General features: G+C 46.1%; 1 protein-coding gene across 2 annotated transcripts in view; it reads right to left on the bottom strand.

The window, feature by feature from the left end:
- Positions 1-18,770, bottom strand: part of UBASH3B (ubiquitin associated and SH3 domain containing B) — a 158,214-nt gene that overhangs the window by 58,384 nt on the left and 81,060 nt on the right. The window lies entirely within an intron of this gene.

Here is an 18,770-nt window from a genome sequence, read left to right as displayed (position 1 = left end):
CAGCTCATGAACTGCCCAGGAACTCCTGTGTTCAGTGCCTTCCGTGGTAATGGGGAGAGGAACACTGCAATGTTTAGGTACAAAAGACTCCTGTAATTAGCTCTAAGCCCCAGGAAACAGACAATCAAATTAATCAGTGAGTATGGGAAAAAAGCAGATTATAATTAATTACCTATGTTTATGCCAGGGTTATCTTTAGCCATAAGTTTTCTTTTTTATCTTAATAGATACCCAATCTTAAAATTATCGGACCTCGGGCCTGAGTCGACAAAGCCTGAGTTGACAAAGCCTAATTTGACTTCTGTCCCCAGTTCAGAGGAGGATCCGAAATGAGTCAATTCTCCCTGCCTTGCTTCCTCCTTACTGATATGGCCTCCCTCACAGAGTGGGAGGGAGAGATAAGCAGCTCAGGGCTGAGAGCCGCTTTGGTACAACCCAGGAGCAGAGAGCATGCCTTTTCCCTGCAGAGTCATTTTCATTCATGGTGGAGGCTTTTTTGAACCTGGCCAGGCAAAGCTCCTCGGTGTCAGACCAGCACTCCATGTGGCCACACCCTCCGGTCCCGGTTGTTCCCTCTGCTTGCCAAAGCGATAACCTGATCCTCGCTTTCCATAAAATAGAAGAAAATGTTCAAGTCTTTTCCACAGAAGGCTATAAGCCAAAAGGCCAACTGCTATGTGGGTTACCGGAGCCTTCTGCATGGGCGAGGTGGGAAACCGAGACTCTGAGAGATGGGAGTGGAGCTGCACGTCCTTGTGCTCATGTATTAAACTGAACTCCTGGTGACGTGCAATGTGAGAATGACAGTGGGTATGAGCTTTCTCTACATATGCTTAAGAGCTCTGGGGCATCATTGAAACCCACACAGAGATTATTCAGCGTTGAACCATGAAAAGAGAGAACCATGTAGTCTGCCTTCTCCATTGCATGGTGGAGGGAACCAGGGCTTAGAGAGAACAATGGCTTCTTTAAGGTCCCAGTGACTTGGTGCAGAGCTTACATTTAAGTTCTTGTCAAGTGCCCATTCCACCGCTCCAACGTGAGCCTTCTTTCCACCCCTTTTGACTGACTATCGTGCAGCTCTAGGAGGAGGACCGAGCTGGTGGTACAGTCAGGGGTCTAGTCCTGCTCTGTCACTAGCGGTATGACCTTGGGCAAGTCCTCCAACCTTCCAGGGGTCATGAAAAATGAAAAGGGGCTTATGTGGATCTCAAGGGCCCCTTCCAGCTCTGATAGCCTATGAGTTTCTGTGTGCTGCGGATTCTCTTCTTTTTCTGTCCACCAGAGGGAGGAAGTTGGGCGGTTTCCTTAACCTTAGATCACAATGAGTGGCTGAGGTGTGGGCTGATGATGAAGAGCAGCCTTCAGGGAGTAAGGGGTTCATGGAGAATCCTCAGTGGGAACCAAGGCCAGATGCCAAAGCAGGAATCACACTCACAACACCCAATGCAACATAAAGCAGCCATTTCAAACTCTAGCACCTCCTTCCAGGTGGCAGCCTCAAGCCTAATGCTGTTCATCCCAGCTAGAAGATACCAGACACTCACTATCCAAGCCACTCATGCATAGACTGACCATCCAGATGTCCTCCCAGATGTAACACAGGTGGGGATCCTCCAATTACTGTTCTGTGTTCACTAGTAAAGACCCCAAAAGAATGACTCTTCAGGAAAATGAGGTACCAATTTTAGCTCATCAGGAAGACAGTTTCCTTGAGCAGAAGACAGAGAAGCCTGAAACATCCGTCTTCACTTCTGGAGTGGCATTGATAAGCCAGAAAGGCAGGCTCCCTTTTTCCTAGGAAAAGACTCATTTCCCCTGTAATTTGTCTTTGTTAGCAATTGAGGGTAACCTTTGGAGTTCTCCTCACTATTGACTGTAAAACCATTCCTTTAGACGTGCAGCGGCCAAAATGCTAACCACTAGCCACATGCTGAATAAAACTGAACATTCAGTTCCACATCACACTGGCCATGTTTCAGGTGCTAGTGGCTACCATGTCAGAGAGTGCAGATATGAAACCTTCCCATCATCACAGAACATTCGGCTGGACATTGCTGCACTAGGAGTTTCACAGGGAAGGCACTTGATTTGTCGAATGCATTTATTGAATTCATGGATAGACAGTTTAGATAGGGCAGGGAATACTGTAGTATTCCCTGGTGAAGGCATGTTAATCCTTCAAAATTATGCAGCAGGTTTCTTTTAAGAAACTCAGGGTTGGCCGGGCACGGTGGCTCACGCCTGTAATCCCAGCACTTTGGGAGGCCGAGGCAGGTGGATCATCTGAGATCAGGAGTTCGAGACCAGCCTGACCAACATGGAGAAATCCCGTCTCTACTAAAAATACAAAATTAGCTGGTGTGGTGGTGCATGCCTGTAATCCCAGCTACTCGGGAGGCTGAGGCAGGAGAATCGCTTGAACCCGGGAGGAGGAGGTTGCAGTGAGCTGAGTTTGCCATTTCACTCTAGCCTGGGTGACAATAGTGAAACTCCATCACCAAAAAAAAAAAAAAAGAAGAAAAAAGATAAAGAAACTCAGGGATTTTTCTTTTCTTTTTTTGAGATGGAGTCTCACTCCATTGCCCAGGCTGGAGTGCAGTGGCACAATCTCGGCTCACTGCAACCTCTGCCTCCTGGGTTCAAGCCATCCTCCTGCCTGAGCCTCCCGAGTAGCTGGGAGTACAGGCACACGCAACCACACCCATCTAATTTTTGTATTTTTAGTACAGACGGGGTTTCACCATGTTGACCAGGAGCCAGACTGGTCTTCAACTCCTGACCTTAGGTGATCCGCCCACCTCGGTCTCCCAAAATGCTGGGGTTACAGGCGTGAGCCACAGCACCTGGCCAGAAACTCGGGTTTTTTTTTTTCTAGTGTTCATACTTGAAGATGTTTTTTGAGCATTCATATGTATTTTCCTAGGCTGAGTGCTACCAGGAATATGAAAAACAACAACAATAAGAGAAGAGGCATCTGAATGTATTGGGAGGAACAGAGGATTGGGAAAGAAAAGACCCAGGTTCTAGCACGGGTTCCAAACAGAAGGGCAGGTGAGGTCCATCAGCCCCTTTGAGTCTCAGTCTCTTCAGTCGGTAAAATGAGAGTAATAATAATACTATCCTCAAGGGTTGGTTGTTTGTATGAATCACATGAAAATATAACGGAACACACTCTGGAGACTATCAAGAGTTAGATGTCTGTGTTATTGACCTTGCCCTCAAGTCACTTTCGAGTCCCACTGTCATAATCCTTGAGAATATTTTTGCTGCCTCTTTCAACTGCTCTCCCTGCCTTGGGATCATACTTCATTCCATCATGCATACCTCCAAGAAAATAATTCTGCCAAAATACCACTAGGATCATGTGCCAATGCTGCAAAGACTAAAATGGATCCCTACTGCCTGTAAGATCAAGACCAAACTCCTTCTTGTATTTGCTGCTGCATCGTGCCCTGTTTGCTTAGGAAGCTGCTACTTCATTTTGCAGGAGCTTCCTGAGGCGAGAAGCCTTATTCCTGTTACAAGTGTGACCCAGGTCCCACCCATGCCTTTCCTTCTTCTAGCTCTGCAAATTGCACCTGGTCCCTTGAGTTCACTGTCTCTAACTCGCGCCCCCTATAACCCTGTCATTCTTAATGCCCACCTGGCCTCGCACATTATAACATGTTCTCCCATGTGGACTTTTTCTCTGATTGTTTTGTGTGTCTTATCTCCTCAATAGCACTAGACAACACTCAAAGAGAGTGTGCTTAGGCAGTGCTTGGCATCTTAGGGGTACCAAGGGATGGGGAGGGATGGGGACGGATGGTTGACCCTGAAGGCCTGGGGTTAGATGGGGCCAGATTGATAGGGACAGCAAGGCAAGACAGGAAGAAAATTTGGTTTGAAAAGACAGTTTAGCTTTATACAGGTGGACTATACTATTCCTTCAATGAAAACCCTGTTTTCGTATAAAAATTTCAAATACCTTTTGTTTATTAAGTTAAAATAATTAATTTTCCCTTTTTTTATACTTTAGGTTTATATAATTCCAGCCCAGCCAAAAGGACATAGAGTTTTAGTTACTTGTGGCTCTTCTTTGGAGAGCTGACTCCTTTTGGTTGTAGCAATTGGTCTCACCCTAGATCAAACCTCCATGACTCATCTAGAGGTTTCTCTCACTGGAGAAGGCTGATGGAGCTAACATGAGCTACAATGATGGATGTGATGTGGAGCACAGTTTCCTAAAATCAGCATTCTAATGAATAGTGGAGCACTATGGTCAGCCAGGATTCTGTAGGAAAATAAGCCAGGCTCCCAGTCCACTGCAGAAGGCCTGGGTGTGTGGCTCCAGACTCCATTCCCTTCATAATAAACACCATCTTCCCAGGGGAGAACAGGTTGCAGCCAGGCAGCATTGCCTGTGTGAGGCCTCAGCCAGCACAACAGTTCTGGCCGAGTATAAACAGAGCACCCAATTAAAACACCTAATTATAGGGTAGGCTGGAGCCAGGAGGTGGGCTCTGTTGGTGGCCCTGAAGCCAGCTGCTGGCCAGGCTGCCAGCATCTCCCTGACAAGCCACATCCAATTTCAGACTGCAATGAGCCTCCAATGGACAGATGACGACAGAGTTGGGAGGGCAGAGAAGGAGTGTGACACACCTCACTGCTTCTTTATCTCCTAGGGCGTGGACCGCATTCTCCCAAGGAGCATTCAGGAGGCTTCTGGGAAGACACTCCTCAGTGCAAGAGAATTGGAATTTCACATTTTAGGGACCCGATTATCTCATCCACAGAGTGAAATAATATCTAATTTTTCCATTATAATAAGATAAATGCTGCCAGGTGTAACTTAAAAAGCTCTTTGTTGTTGGCCAAAGCACTGCAATAAATTATGCACTTTCCCAAAACATGAGAGGCCGGGAAGCGTAAACAACATGGCCCAAAACCCAGGCGCGTGGTACGGTTCTTTCCGCCTACCTGCAGGTGCACATCCGTCTTGTCAGGCACTGAAATGCTGATGTTCGCTCAACTCTATCTCAATAATCCCACTGTCAGTGTTCAATGCACCTTTCTCAGGGATAATGATAATAAAATGAGTTTCTATATCCTTCTGTCAAGGATCTCAAGGCATGTTCACATGATTGCCTGTTTCTCCAGCCTTCCTAAGAGGCTGACAAGAGGGGCAAGCATTTGCGTCTTCCTGGTGGAGAAGGAGGGGACTCTATGTTCAAGTGACTTGTCCCCAGCTTCTCTATCATGACAGAAGTAGAGCTTGGACTAGGATCTTAAAACGCAAGCAATCAGGATCGTCACTCTGAGCTTACTAGGTTAGCCTTCAATGCATTATGAAAAATGGACTCTAGAGATGCAAAACGGCTATTAACCACCATCAGGTGTAAGGCAGGCAGTATCTGGGTTCTTAACTTCTCCAGATTCATTTCATGAGGATCCTTTGGAAATAATTCTTTTTCCCTTTCTCTTTAGGATGGATGGAATTTGGTTCCTTACCTCATGGAGAGTAAAATAATCAGTCACTTGCCCTTAACACACATAATACTAGTGTGCTAGTAAGCTAAGGTGAAGTTGTTGTAGCTTTGGGGGTTTGGGTCAAAATCACAACAACATTCTGTGGGGGTAACTGAGGGTACATTGTAACTGTGAGTGTGTCCCTCCCGGTTCCACCCAGCCGATGTGTTCTTTAAACTTGTCCCTCCCAACCAGCCTGAGCAATATGCCGGAAGTAAAGAAGAAAGGTGGGGGGGCCCTGCAACTGAGCCCTATCTCAACAGTGGGAGGAGGCCAGTGGTGATGAGCCGTTCCCCTAGCCCAGGCAGCATCGGCCTGAGGAACAGGTGTTGCACTCAGAAACACTGAATATGGGGTCACAGGATCTGACTTTGAGCCTTGGCTCTGCTATTTATCAGCAGGATTTGAAGAAAATCTCTCTGGGCATTGGCATCTCATCTATAAAAGTGGTTTAAGAATGATTACCTTGGCCAGGAGCAGTGGCTCACACCTGTAATCCCATCACTTTGGGAGGCCAAAGCCGGCATATCACTTGAGGCCAGGAGTTTGAGACCAGCCTGGCCAAGATGGCAAAAACCCATCTCTACTAAAAATATAAAAATTAGCCTGGTGTGGTGACGCGTGCCTGTAATCCCAGCTATTTGGGAAGCTGAGGCACGAGAATAGCTTGCGCCCAGAAGGCGGAGGTTGCAGTGAGCCGAGAAAGCGCCACTGCATTGCAGCCTGGGGGACAGAGCGAGACTCTGTCTTAAAATAAAATAAATAAAATAAAATAAAATAGAATGATTACCTCTCAAATCGCGATTACTCTGTTAGAGTTAGAAGACAGTGTGGTGCAGTGGTCAGACCCATGGACTGATGCACAGTCCCGGATTTGAATTATGTTCCATTGTTCACTAGTTGTGAGGCCCTTGGGCAATTCACTAAATAGAGCTAACCCTCAGCTTCTGACAATAGAGAATGGAACAATACAGAGAGGGTTGTTTGGAGGTTTTTACAGACTCAATGCCTGGTGCACAGTTGGCACCCAATAAGCCTTCTTTGTTAATATTACAGATGTAAGATGCAAAGCACAATGCAAATGCAAACAATTGTGATTCTTTTCTAGGTTTAAGGCAAGTGTTGCCAATACGTGAAGTGCTTTGCATATAGTAAATGCATAATAAGTCTGTGCTAATTATAGTATCCATAGAAGCAGTTTCGCTCTGGAATGCAGCTCAGAGATTAGTATCATTTGCAATAACTACATTCCAGGCTGCCAGCCCCACAAATTAGACACCAACTAAAGACATGCAGTACATGATTCAGCTGTATCTCAGGGGAGGGCTTCTGATGACAGCCAAAGCCACAAGGGATCCGATCTGAGTACTTTCGATGTGTCAGCAGAAGGCTCTTCCTCTCACAGTGATGATGCACATACTGCCATGTGTAGTATGGGGCACACAGTGTGCTGGGACCTCTCCAGGTCCAGGAGAACATACAGCTGTCGTGGACTGTCTTGGCCATGAAAATGTTCTCCATGTAGGCGTAGCCAAAGTCGAGGGTTCTGGCAGAGGTGATGTGTTCTTTAAAAAATAAAAATTAATTTAAAAAAAAGAAAGAAAAAAACGAGGGCTCTCTTTCCTTCCGTGTACTCACTCTTTTGCTGACATCCAAGGGACTTGTTAAGTGGCAAATCAGTATTAAGCACAAGCGTGTGCAAGAGACCCAGGGACTGTGACACAGTTTGGGGTTGGTAGGCGCTTAGAGTTGGGTGGGCAGCAGACCTTGCATTTAGCCTCACGTCACTGCGACCCTTGGATGGACACTCACAGAGCTCTTGTGTCTTGTTCTGGGTTCACAGTCTTCTGCGGACAGGAGGAAATGGAGGTATTCAAAGAATCAAGGAGAAGATGAAAATGTCAAGAAATGCTTTGTGGTAATAAATTGCATAAACGTAAATTATTTAGCCCAACCTAAAGGAAGCTAAACTGAGATTAAATGACATTAACAACAGGCTGTTTTCCATTTCCACGGAGGGAAAAGCAAGTAAGGAAGAGAATTCTCCGAGTGCACAGGGAGCTGGGATGGCGCGTGCCCGTCTATAGGGGCAGCTGGGATGAAACCAGACTGGAGGTATGTTGATCGTTACTGAATCTGGATGAAGATACATGGGGGTTCATTACACTATCCTCTCTGCTTTTGTGAATGTTGATAATTTCCAAAAAGTTAAAACAATGAAAGAAAGGTGGCAGCTGCTACTCAACTCCCACCTACAGCTGAAAGGCAGAATGACGGTCTGAAGTTGTCCACACCGATTTGTTTGGAATGATGGATTTCGTCAGTTTTAAACCACTATGTGAAGTCGCTCCACCTTTTCTTATTTGCCACAGTGTGTTTCTTCCAACACAAGGGAGGTATTCTTGCTCTCCTTTTGCAGGATCCTCCTTTTGCAGGATCGGGGGACTGAGTGTGCAGACCTTTGTCCCAGTTAATGATTTCATAGCTGCTGCTACTTACAAGCTTATCATGTGTCACGTGGTGTAGGTACTGTGCTCTTTACCTGCATTGTATCATTTAACCCTCACAACAGTCAGCTCATTATTATCCCTGTTATACAAATGAGGGAACAGAGGCTTTGAAAGGTTAAATAGCTTACTCAAGGGAATATATGGATCTTAGGTCGCAAAGGCAGGATTTGAAACCAGGCAGTTTGACTAGAGTTCCTCTCCATGCCTGTGCTATGAAGCTCACTTAAACTTTGGCATCCTCCCTTTGTACTTTCCAGATAGAACAGCTCTAATATTTTCATTGCGTCTCTATAAAGAAAGCTTTCAGAAGCTTAAAGACATTCCCCAGCTTTGACTCTGTCTCCAAATGTACAGGAACCCAAACCACCCAACATCACTCCAGCTGCAGATGCTATTGTTTATAATATGTTATCCCGCTTCTTTCTCACAGCAGTCTCAACGGGGGCTCAGACAAGTCTCATAACTCTCTAAGGACACAGAGCCATGGCCCAGCCCACACTCCCCAGGACTCTGGTGTATTTTTCTCCCCTCCTATCTGATGCTGCCTCTGGGTCCTGAGCTCAGCACTGTCCCCACAGGGTGCCTTCCATGCACAGTGAGAGAATAACATTTCCCCAAACTCCTTGGCTGGTGTCATCAGGACAATTCCACTCCACTGGTTCTGGGTCTATTAATTCATTCTGTTCTCAGTGCATAAGCTCTTGCTAAGACGATTTTAGGCGTCCTATTGGCTGCTGGTTTCACTCTCCCTTTCATTCTCCAATTTATAGTCCACCCTCCACCAAGACTAGAATAATCTTTCTTAACCATTAATCTAGATCACATCACTGTCCTGCTTAAAATCCTGCAGAGGTTCCCCATATCCTTGGCCATGCCTGTGCTGGCCCCTGTCAGCCCAGCTGCCTCTCCGGGGGCCACCCCCACCCCGCAGCCTCTGCTTCAGCCAGGAGCCTCGGCAGTTTCCAAAACACACCCTGGTGTTCTCTCTGTTGAACCTTTGCCCACTTTGCTTTTTCTGCTGGGATTGTCCACATTCCCCCTTTTCTGCCTAATGAATTTAAAGGGTGACTTTAGGTCAAGATTTCACCATTCGGCGAAATCCTTTCTGAATCACAAATCCCCCCTCACGGCCCCTCCCACACTTTACCTATCCATCACTCCCAGTGGACTGTAAGCTCTTTGGAGATAAGACTCCATATCTGTTTAACCTGGTGCCTTCAAAACTGAGCACACGGTAAATGCCCTGAACTATTCATGAAATAAGTACAGAATGAATAAATCCTCCCGACTTCCCCACCACAGATAGCAGAGCAGCTCTCTTCGGAAGTCTCATAGCACTCTCTACCATTCTTCTATTAGCCCTTCCAGTCTTATCTCTAATTATTTCCTTCTATGTCTATTTTTCCCACTACATTGGAAGCATTCTTCTCCGTTAGACTCTGAGATCTTCAAGGGTAGGAGGTAAAGGCCTGAGCACAAAGCCCAGCACATAGTAGGTGTTTAATTTATTGATTGAATGAAGTGACGCTTTCTTGTCAAACTTAATCACCCGGAGGCACCATCTTATACCTCAGATAACTTCCGCGTCAATACAGTGGTTTGAGTCTGTTCACGCTGAAGCAACCTTCCACTTGTCCGCCCACTCATATCTTAGGGGATCCTCCCCTCCTCTACCCTTTTGGCATGGAACCTCCCTACCGAAAGAGCTCTGTGTCACCCATAGACGTGTGAGTTTCAGTCTGAACTTCCTTTTTCAGGTTATTTATAAAAATGTAAAAGCTGCCCTACTCAATGCCAGCCACTGTTGAAACACTATCCTTTGCCTGGTCCCTGGGCCTTAGCTCAGTCCTAGGCTGCCATCTTTGTAGTGTATATCTTTCATGACACAAGGACGGGCACGGAGCCTTCATCTAACCATCCGTCTGCTCGCCCACCCATCCGTTCATCCATCCCACACATGTTGAACATCTAAGAAGGACGAGGTCCCGTGCCAGGCTCTGGGAACTTCAGTGATAGACAAAACAAAGTCTCTGGCCTCAAGGAGCTCAGCTGAGACAGAAAACAAATAATTGTAATGCTGTGATATACGTGCTCCCCCAGTCATTTAAAGCATGCAGGTGGGTCACCTATCGGGAGATGACCTCTGCCCCAGAAGGGACAGGATTTGAGCTGGGCCTTGATAGATAAGTGGGATTTTGCTACCCAGACAAGAGCGACAGAACAGCGGGTGCAACGGGGGAAGGGACCCAAGAAGCCACAAGGTGGTCACAGGAGTGAGAGAGGGCATGGCAGGGGAGATGAAGCTTATCCATTTATATTTTCTCACTAAGGGAAAATTTTTGTTTTCAAAGCCTGTGGGTCAATAATATCTTTGTAAAGGAAGAAAGGCATATTGATTATGGCCTTGCCTCTTCCAATAGCCAGAAAAAGCCGGAGTCTCTTCTACAAAGCTATGGAAAGAGCTGGAAACGGAATCCATTCTTTCATCCAAGATTTTCAGCACCTGTCACATGTACCTATGTATTCATGGGACTGTGATCATGCTCCCCAGTGCTGTACACTCCCTGAGATCAGAGACTTTGTTATGATCTGTGTTGCCACATGGTAAGCACCCCATAAATACTTGCTGAATGAATGCACTGACCCCTGCCAGCTACCAGGAACTGTGCTAAGTACTGGGAATAGGAAAATGGACTAGACGTGCTGCCTGCCCATCCAGCTAGGAAGGCTGACAGTCTGATCTGTTTGTTACGTGATCCAGTTTCTCAGGAACGCATTTTTGGAGTGGTAAGAAATTATTTGTTTTACTGCAGAAGGCCGCAGGGTCCTCTGCCTAGGAAAACCAGAGACCTTTGTTCACTTGTTTATCTGCTGACCTTCCCTCCACTATTGTCCCATGACCCTGCCAAATCCCCCTCTGTGAGAAACACCCAAGAATTATCAATAAAAAAAAATTAAAAAAAAAAAAAAAAGAAATTATTTGTTTTAAAGTTTGAGAGAAAAAAAAGATACAAGCTGAGAGGTGAGTCTTTCGGTGTGGATGGAAGGCCTCAGGCAGCTTCCAGGACGTGCTTGCAGATGCCAGTGTTACCCGGCTCCTTGCTTTTGCCACTCAGGCAGACAGGTTCCCTGGGAGACCACCGCTCCTCAACACCCTCTCCCCAGACCCCAGACCAGGCTGGTCCCCTGCAAGGAACGTCCTCTGCCTCAGCTGCCCTTCCCCGGGCTGTGCGGCACACTCACGTGCCCAAGTGCGCGCGCACACACACACACACACACACAGAGTCACACATGTGATCACACTCAACACACATTCTCCCCTGGCCACACACATATATAATCACACACGATCACACAGTCACACACATGATCACTCATACAGCACACATGTGATCACTCACACACTGACACAATCACACACAAAACACTCACATCAGGTCACACACACAGTTGCACATGTGATCACACCCACAACACACACTCACAGTGACACACATTTGATCATACACTTGCATTGTCACACACATGGTCACTCATACAACACATGCACACAAACACCCTCACACACAGTCACACACAGTCACACACCCACACAGGCACTCTTAAACAGACATGATCACATGATCACAGTCACAACACGCGCTCATAGATAGGCACACATGCTCATGCAACACACACAGTAACACACACATGATCATATACTTATATAGGCACTCACACAGCCACACACTGATACACATGCTCAAATGCACACAACACGTGTCCATGTACTCACTCAACCACTCACAGTCACGCTCACCCACATGCACAAACACATGCTCATGTAGTCACACCTACACTATCACACTCAAATTCACATTTGCACATACACATTTATGTGCGCACACAGGCTCACACAGCACAAACTCACACAGAACCTCACACACCCAGACACACACACAGCCTGAGCCATTCAAGCGGCAGTACTCACATTTTCCATCTATTGGTGGTTTCAAAACAGGAAGCCTGCGTGGGAAGGGGAGGTGCTGGTGAAGTGAGAACCGCTGTAAAGGGGCCCAGGTGCATGGGCTGGATTCAAAAGGGACATCTCACTGACGCCTGGGTCTCCCTCACAGGCAGGAGAGCTGGGCTGCATGAGGCCCTGACTTGGCTCAGCTCCTGAGCAGCACCAGCTCTGGTGGGAAAGGTACTGAACGCCTGTCTGATGCAGCCACCCTGATCAAATCACACCTCTTCCTCGCCAGGGGTTTTCTGTGAGGAAGAAGGGAGCACCCTGCACCTTCCTGCCTGCCAATATGGGGCCCTCTCCTTTGGAAACTGCTTCTTCCAAGAGCCCTGCCAGACTTACTCGTGCCTCCCACGCCACCTTGCCCCTCAGGCCCTCTGCCGCTTACTCCATCACGCTCCTTTGCAATGGAAACATTCTGCTTTGTGCCATACCCCAACCCCACTCCAAAGTGAAAGAGACCAGGGACCTGCTTTCGAATATTCACATCCTTGCAGCACTTTGTGTTTTACAGTTTTTTCATAATTAGCATCTCTTTCAATCCTCAAGACAGCTTCATGAGGCTAATAGTATACCCATTTTACAGATGAGGAAGCTGAAGGCAAGAGATTAAGTCAGCCAGGCATGGGACTTAATCAGTCAGCCAGGAATGGGTTCATTCCTGTAATCCCGAAACTCTGGAAGCCGAAGCAGGAGGGTCACTCGAGCCCAGAAGTTTGAGACTAGCTTGAGCAACATAGCGAGACCCCCAACTGTACAAGAAGTAAAAAAATTAGCTAGGCATGGTAGTGCATGCCTGTAGTCCCAGCTACTTGAGAGGCTGAGTGGGAGGATCACATGAGCCCTGGAGTTGGAGGTTGCAGTGAGCTGTGATCATGCCACTGCACTCCAGCCTGGGCAACATAGCAAGACCCTGCCTCAAAGAGAGAGAGAGAGAGATTAAGTCACTTGTTCCAGGGTCCCAGAAGTAGACTTTCTGATCCCAACTTTCCATTTTCAAGGCTGTCATAACTCCTATCTCCCACTCTGGCTCTTCAGGTACCTCAGAACGGCCACAGCAAAAACTGACGGCAACAAGGGCGCTGAAAGGAGAGAAGACTAAAGAGAGAAGGAACAGAGAGCTGCCACAGGGAGGGGGCACCCAGGGCCAGGTGGGCCATGGAGGCACTCACTCTATCCCATCTCTCACACACCACACACACACACACACACTCACGAAAAAACTCTAGCCGGCCAGGCTCAAGTTCAGGCGGTGTTCAGGAGGTGGGGTCACTCCATTTACATAATTGAATTGCTGGAGTGGCTTGGAACAGATTTCCACAACATACAGAGAAAAAGGTTAAGGGGAAGTCATAGTATGACATTTCTGGGGGTGAATGACATCTCCGGAACTTCAGTTTTTCCCTTTCTCTGAGAAAAGTGATTTAAAACATTTTCCCACAGTAGTGCCCTTGCAAAGGAAAATGGCCTCAATGCCAGGCAGCTGAGAGGGAACCCTTTGTGCTATCTTCCTGACAAAGGGGGTTCTGGAGGGGGGAGTGGGGATGTCGGCAGGCCGCCCTCCCAAACTAGCCTAAGAGAAGGCCTAGTGATGTCACACGTGTGGCTGAAAGGAGACAAGAGTGGACCGCAAAACAAGCCCAGACTGGCTTTTTCCGCCAGGCTAGCACTTCTGTAGCAGACCATGGCCTCCTTTTCCTGGCCCTCTTCCTTTTAGGTTTTACATATTTAACAGCCGGGACCCATAAAATGGAGCATCAGAGGTCATAGGAAAAAGGATGGGTTAGACTCAGGGGAAGCCCTGGAATTTCCTTTCCTGGAGATCTTCAAGACTGAAACGAGAGACTCCTGTACTTAGGATGGTTTCTTGCACTTCTTGGCTCGGTTTGCTTCTCCTGTCTGCAATACTGTCCAAATCTCTTTTTCTCCAAGTCCCACCCTTTTCTAAAAAGCTTCTCCCGACCCTTCCAGGCTTGAATAATCCCTGAGGTCAGAGGTTAAGACCAAGGCAGTCTCGCTGACTGACAAGTGAGGAAGAATCTTCCTGGAGGAAGCGGATCCCTGAGAAGACCTTGGACTGTGTCCAACTCCAGATTTCGCTGCCGCTGTGCTGGTTTTGTGGGGAGGTAGGGAGGGGTTCTCAGGATTCTGCTCCACCATCAGACCAGAGAGGCTAAATCTCATCTCATGAGTAGTGAGAGTGACCCAGTTTCCAGAAGAGATCTGGCAAAAGGAGAGGGGAGTCGTCCTAGGGGGGTTGGACTGCTTGGGGTTGAGTGAAATACTTAGGAATTGCTCAAGGCTGGTTTCCTTGGTCAGCAGAAGGGTCCAGGAAGCAGAACCCGTGGGAGGGAGGGGGGAAGAGCAAAGGAGGGTTGCTGACTCCAGAAGAGGCTCTGAAGCAGCCTGGCCACCCAAGTTCAGAAAGTTCACGTTTCTGGGGCCTGGCTGTCGTGAGGGCCTTATGGGAGGGAAGAGGAGCAGCTGGATGCCTTGCTGCTTACAGGTCTGTGCTCTCCCAAGCAAAGCATCACGGGGCCTCATAACGCAAATGTCTCGGCCTTCCCACCAGGAGACCCGCGAGGATTTCAGGCTTGGAGTATTCGATCACTCACGGAGTTCCTCTGGAGTGGGATGTTCACTGACCACTATGTGAACTGACTTAGATCTTAAAGAGACGGGCTTGAAAGGAAGCAAACACAACCTCCGGTTTTGCTCATTCACTGAGTTCTAACACGAACCCGAATGTTCATTTACTGGTAAACAGCCAATGCAAAGAGTGCTATTTTTGTTGATTTACGTCTTTGTGGGTTTGGGTTTGTTTCTGCTGTTTGAAACACTTCGGGGATACATCTCATTTAAGATCCAATTGAAAATTTTAAAAATTCATTATGAAGGAAAAGAGCTGAACATGAAAATATTCTATGAACTGAGAGTAAATTGAATATTTTATTCTGTGAAGATCTTATAAAATCTGAATCACATCACAGCTTTAGTCCTCAAACTAGCTCAGGGGTTAAGTTCTGAATTCCTCAATTTTTATATAAAAAATAAACTTTGTCATTTTTAAGGTGAAAAGAGCGAATAACCTGGAAATACTTTTACGTAATTGGGGCTTATCTTGAGGACAGAATTCATTTATATGTCAATATGCGCTTTGAAGTAAGAAGGAATCAAAATCCCTGAGAACGATTTGTTTTTAATTAGATTACTAACCTCAGTCCCCATTTTATGTACACATTATGTCCCACTAAAGCAGGACTTTTGCTAAAAAATGCTGTAAAGAGTGGGTTCTGTTTCACTTTAAAAGTAATATAGTGAATTTTTATAAAAAATGAATATGCAGAGATGTTTTGTCTACAACAACCTCTATCTTGGTGTTCAGTATCTCAAAGCTGGCCTCAACTGACCTTTCTGCCTTCAGCTTGCCCCCTTGCCCCATACACATGTACACAGATGGCCTGCACACATCTGGTATGGCAGGGTCGCTTGCAAGTACAGACTCAGGAGTGTACAGGATGGTTTATATTCAAATTATAGCTTATCACTCTGTTATGGGCAAGTTATCCAACCTCTCTAAGCATCAGTGATATCCCATGTACAATGGGAATAATAATAGGACTGCCTCATATGGTTGCCGTGTGCATCAAGTGAAATAAAACAAGTACTTAGCACCATGCACACAACACATATTGTGCTTTCAGTAAACAGCTGCTGGCATCCTAATCCTGGAACACACGGTTCACCCTTTACAGAGCCAGCCATTCTCTTTCAAGTACATGCTCTTTCATCAGGAAACATGTCAGGAAAGCCCATCCCCTTTTCTTCACCTGGGAAGATTCAGTTCACAATTCAAGGTGCAGTTCAAATGCCAGATTTGCTGAAAGTTTCTTGTGACCTCCCAATTCCCACCTGCATGATAGCCAGTTAGTAGCTCCAAATTAACCTATTCACAGTCTACTTAAATTATGTCTTTAGATCTTGCTTTGCCACAAAATATGGGATCCTTCAGCGTGTAGAACTGAATATTATTCCTCTTTGCACTGCAGATGCCAGGCACCAAGCAGACACTCAATATTTATTAAATGAATATGACAAAATGGAATCAAATGGCATCTGCGAGGATGTCAGGACGTATGGAACATATGGCTTTACAGAAATACAATCCATATTACAGCTTTTCTAGAAACTAGTTATTTCTGGGTGGACATGAATGTAAGGAAATCAGCTATCATAGAAGACAGGATAAAAGGAGAACACTGAAGAAGAAATTAGGCAATGGCTTCAGGGCTGTGCCATCTGTCCGAAGGATGTGTTATCCATCTTGTAGGTAAATCCCATAAAGCTTAATGGGAAAGTGATACTTTTGAACCACTGCCCAGCCCCAAATGTAAAAACTCTTGCATCAAGACAATTTGGTACACAGCAAATGAGCTATGCCAATTTGTCAAATCAGAGAGTGAGCAGAGATGAAAATTTAGCCCTGCACTTGGAAGGAAACTTTTCAGAAGACTGTTTTTTCCTTCAGTATTGCAAAGTTAGGAAGCAAATTTATGTCTCCTGAAAATCAGAGGAGAGTAAGACATTCCGATACCCGACCATGGATACCCACCAACAGCATGGAGCTGTCAGGAGGAGGATAGAGCGTAAGAAGAATACTGTATGCCAAGCACTATAGTAGGTACTTGATAGAAAATGCAATGCCCAAAAGAACCTCAGAGAGAAATCTTATTGTTCCCATTTTATTAGTGGAGAAACTGAGTCTTGATGAGGTTAAGTGACCTAGCCAAGGTTAAATGCTTACAAGTGATTTTTTTGCTCTCTATTAAAATTCCTCCCCCAGCCACACACTGTGGACAGCTCTTATCTAAATCTTCCTCCTCTATAATCCATACTTCTCTCTATTGTTAGAATAATTTTTCTAAAACAGGTTGAGTTAAACTTTCCACTCCTCAGTCTGGGCATCGTAGTGAGACCCTGTCTCTACAAAAAATTTACAAATCAACCGGGTGTGGTGGCACATGCTGTAGTCTCAGCTACTCAGGAGGCTGAGGCAGGAGGATCCCTGAGCCCTGTAATTTGAGGCTGCAGTAAGCCATGAGCAACAGAGTGGGACCTTGTCTCAAAAACAAAACAAAGCAGAACAAAACAAACCCTTCCACTCCTGTACAACTGTCCATGGCTCCCTTATATCCACACAAAGCAAAATTCAAATATTCAAATTCATAAATGTAACTTTTTTTTTTTTTTTTTTTGAGACAGAGTTTCACTCTTGTTGCCCAGGCTGGAGTGCAATGGTGTGATCTCGGCTCACCACAACCTCCTCCTCCTGAGTTCAAGCAATTCTTCTGCCTCAGCCTCCCAGGTAGCTGTGATTACAGGCATGCACCACCACACCCAGCTAATTTTGTATTTTTGTAGAGACGGGGTTTCTCCATGTTGGTCAGGCTGGTCTTGAACTCCTGACCTCAGGTGATCTGCCCACCTCAGCCTCACAAAGTGCTAGGATTACAGGCGTGAGCCACTGTGCCTGGACGAATGTAACATTCTTTACAGGCTCAACTCCCACCGTAGCTCTTCCTGCCTCTTCCTGACCATTGCACTTGACCACATCTGTTGTCATGCTGTGTAACCCCATGCCTCAGGCTTCTTGCCATGCCTGTCCTTCTGTGTTGCTTTACTTTATTCCCACTGAAAGCCTGTCTTCTCCTCTATCTTCTATCTCTTCCTCCCTGGAACTGCTTCTTTGCATTTAAACAGCCTCTCTCAAGTGCTCAATTGCACTTTCCCCTTCAGCTAAAAGTCACTCTAATTTGGCACTTCCCCACTAACAAAGTCCCTAATAGTTATTCATGCCATTGAATAATAATGGCTAAGATTTACTGCACATGTATTAAGACGCCAATCTAAATACAATGCAATCGTTCCAACTTATGGATGAGGCTCAGTGTAAAATTAATCACTGGTCTAAGGTCACTTAGTAAGTAACAGTGAGAATCTGAGTCACCACACTCTATTCAATGGGATTTTTGTCTCTTGACCTCTCAACGGCATTTCCCATTAGGAGCCCTCCCTTTGTTCTCTACTTTTACTTTCCTGATTATGCCCCTTTGGTTTGTCTTTTGCCCTTTTCTCTAGTGGCTTATTCTCAGTTTCCTTTGTAAACTCTGACTTCTCTACAGGCACTTTAATTGCTAGTATTTCTCAGGAATCTGTCCAGTCTTTCTCCATACATTCTACTCATTCTCTCCGGGTAATCTCAGCTCTTCCCTGGGCCATACCTCCGGCTTCTACATGCTAAGGATGCCCTTAGTCTCCAGGTCCCTCCAGTTTCTCCTGCTCAACCCTCTGGCATCGTGACCTATTCCTTACTAGAAATCTCCACTTGAATATCTTGCTTGCACTAAACCTCTTGTGTTCAAAAGGTGAACTCACCTTTTTCCCCGCCAATTTTGCTTCTCTCCAGAGTCTCTTGGCTCAGGGCAGAGCATCCATGCAATTTCCCAAGTTAGAAACCTAAGATCTGTCCTTGACTTCTCTCTTTCTCTCACCTCTCCTATCTAATTCATCATTAAGTCCTGTCCATGTGTGCCTCCTAAATTTCTTGGACACTGGTTCTCTTTTATCCCTTGTTTTCTCTCTGTGTTAAGCCCCTATCACCCCTCGCTTTGACTACTCCAGCAGCTTTTAAAATCTCCTGCTTCCAGTTTTGCCCTTTCCAATTTATTCTCCAAATATATAAT

The sequence above is a fragment of the Pan paniscus genome, chromosome 9, assembly GCF_029289425.2.
Source record: "Pan paniscus chromosome 9, NHGRI_mPanPan1-v2.0_pri, whole genome shotgun sequence".
NCBI lineage: Eukaryota > Metazoa > Chordata > Mammalia > Primates > Hominidae > Pan > Pan paniscus.
Note: the sequence above shows the minus strand (reverse complement) of the source record. Positions and strands in the feature narration are given on the sequence as shown.